Source organism: Theobroma umbraticum, unplaced genomic scaffold (assembly GCF_002168275.2).
Source record: "Theobroma umbraticum cultivar Fairchild unplaced genomic scaffold, ASM216827v3 scaffold_934.0, whole genome shotgun sequence".
Lineage (NCBI taxonomy): Eukaryota > Viridiplantae > Streptophyta > Magnoliopsida > Malvales > Malvaceae > Theobroma > Theobroma umbraticum.
This window is the reverse complement of record NW_018403260.1, coordinates 8,435-11,864: the sequence shown is the minus strand read 5'-3', so window position 1 is coordinate 11,864 and position 3,430 is coordinate 8,435.

The window sequence follows — 3,430 nt, the reverse complement described above, 5'->3', positions numbered from 1 at the left end:
TCTGTGCTCCTTTGAACATGTGGAGGGAAATTTATAATTAGGGGTTAATAGTGCAATGCTGTCATGAGGGAGAAATGCACAATTGGTGGAGTTGATATTTACAGACATCATTAGAAAATTAACGAGCCACGTTAATCAAGATAGTTAGCAAACAAGACTACAAATTAGGCAAATAAAGAGTGTAGGGCAGGTTAAATAAAATGTTTAAAATTAGCATCCCACGACCTCTCATCCTCTATCCTTTCAAGGAAACCCTAAAGGAATAATAATTCTGATCCTTTCAGATACATGATAAGCGGGTTTCCTCAATTCTCCAAACTATAAGACCTTAAATGCATCGTGGGGAAACAACAAGATCAGGAACAAATTAGGTGTTAAACATCATCTGGTGAGATGACAGCAATTATCAATATCAGTGATCACAGTGAAATGAGACCTATTAGTTACTAAAGCTTTTAAGTGAGTGTGTGACCAGCAACATTGATCCTTGAATATGGGCAAATGCTGCCTGACCTAGATATTATAAAAGGTAGGGGTGTGCAAACGGTTAGTTCGGTTATTGGATATCCAATAACCGAACTAACCGAACTTTTATTTAAAAATAACAGAAACCAAACCGAAGTGTATAACTAACCGAACTAACCGAAACCGAACTAATTCGGTTAGTTTGGTTCAGTTTCCAAAAACCGAACTTAATAATTTTTTTTGTTTGTATATATTTATTTATGTTGAATTTTTTAAATAAATCAATATTACAAAATATTAAAAATGACCCTAAGGAGAAAGTGTATTAAAGTAATAGCAAATTTCCAATACTTTCTCATCTAGATGTTTGAATGTTGTAAACATTGATGTTTGGATGTTGAAATCAGCTCAACTTGGTTTGCTTTTTATTGTTATCAGATGTTATAAAATGTAGGGGTGTGCAATAGGAACCTAATTCTTTTTATTTTTAAGCTCAACTTAAGATTGAGAAATTACCATAAGAATTAAAGCGGTAGTTATTTTATAATTGTACGATTTATGATCAAACATGGACTAGTTATTATATGCTAAAAGAAGTATTCGTATAAAGACATCAATTGGCATACACTTTAGCTCTAATAAAATTTATTTTTCAAAAATAAAGAGTCAAACCCAATTAACAGAAATTGACTTGAGCTCATAATAAATTTGAGTTAAATTAATTTCATAGTTTATTATTTAGTATTTCAAATATGGAATGTATTTATAAAAGTAATTATATACAATCCAATCCTATGCAACCCAACACACTGTAAACAATAATTAAGACAAAAAATTAGACAATTACAATCAAACACAGTTTATGCTGGCATAGACAAGGGTGTTATGACAAAATATAAAACTAGTTAATGCCAAATAGGCACTTCTAGGTTTCTAATAGTAAAATGTGTAGCAAAAAACAATAAATCATTAACAGTATATAACAATAGACAAAAACAACAACCAACAGTCTTCAACAAATAACAACAAATCATTTCCAAATGCCTCTAAAGATTACTTCTCCCCCAAATACCTCTTGATTCTATGAGCAACTTAGCATAAATATAGGCTGTACCCTTAAAAGTTAACAAAAATAAAAAAAACCGTTAGTTTCAAATAGATTAAAAAAAAAAGTTAGAACATGCTAAATATTTTATAAATTCAAACAAGCAATAGATAACATTAGTACGTTACATGATTACCTTAAAGATTATCAAGTACATTGTCCACTGCAATCTTTGACAACTATAAAATACATAAAGAAAGTAAGAAATAAAGCAATAACATATAAACAATTAAAACAATAAAAATGAAATGATGATATAAATAAAATACTAACCTTCATCTACTTTCTCAAGCTCTGCCAAATCACTCTCAGTGTCATGAAGATAATAGGAAGGTCCGCGTAGCCAATCTTCAACACAAATAAGGGCTTGCACCATCTTAACCATTAAAGAACTCTTATATGCATCAAGCACATGACCACTAGTGCTAAAAGCTGATTTCGAAGCAACTGTGGATGGAGGAATCGCTAATATATCATGAGCTAGTAAGGGAAGCATAGGATACCTATGACTATTGAGTTTCCACCAAATGAGAACATCAAAGTCATCGCTATTGGTTACATCAGGCTCATTTAAACTCAAATACTTCTCCAATTTCGATTTATCCTCTTCCCTACCAATTGCAATCTTGTATCTCTTAAATTCATTCAGAAGTGCAACACTAGCACTGGAATCAATATCATCATTAAATTTTGAAATTTGGCTCAGTTGGGATTGGCTACTGTCACCAACTTTCTCAAGAGGAGGTTATATGTTTTTTTGGTATTCAACAAGAAACTATTCCATTGTTTTTCTCAAACTCACACAAATCGATGAAGCTTGCTCATTCGAATACATTTTCTTCAAACTAAACTCCACAAATACAAGTTTCTTCCTTAGATCAAGAATAGAGGCAATATAAAGCAGCTTATTCATTTTTCCTATATTTTCCTAATACTTATCAATTTTCTCTTTCATTCTCTTTGCCATTGTTTGTAACTCAACATCAGGATGTCTTTGTCTATCTCTCAAAATGCACTAAACACCACAAATACCATAAAAAATTATTAATAGTGACATAAAAAGTATCAGAAACTTTTACTGTGAGTGTGTAAAAATGTTTCAAGAAAAGATTCAACCTCCTAACATTTTCCCAATCCTCATGTTCAGGTATCCCATCTCCCATCAAAAACTCAGTTCTATATTGAGAATCGGCTTCCTTAAATAAATTAAAGGCTTTTTCAAACTTTTGAGCTATTTCTAACATCAAGTAAGTGGAATTTCATCGAGTACTAATATCCAAACACAACAAATTTTTTGATTGAATATTTACAGACTCAACATATTCTCTGAACTTTGCTAACCTAGTAAGTGACTGTCTCATGTATCTAACTGTCCCTTTAATGCAAGCAATTGAATCATTCATTTCCTTCAATCCATCAGTAACAATGAGATTAATGATATGTGCAATGCATCTCATATGTAGAAATTTGCTTTCTAAAAACCTATCCTGATAAGTTCAATTTTGTGTTCATATATGCCATTGCAACATCATTGGAGCTAGCATTATCAACAGTAATAGTGAAAACCTTAGTAATCTCACAATCACGTAAACATTTATCAATCATTTTCCCAATGGTCTCCCCTTTGTGACTATAAATGGCACAAAAGTTTAAAATTCTTTTGTGTAATTTCCAATCATTGTCTATAAAATGAGCCGTAAGACACATATAATTCTCTCTTTGAATTGTTGTCTAAGTGTCTGTGGTCAGATAAACTCTAAAAGAAGATGCTCTCAATATATGCTTGAAATGGTTCTTTCCATCAACAAAAAGGTTATAGCAATCTCTAGCAACAGTCCATCTGATGGTACAATAAATCTA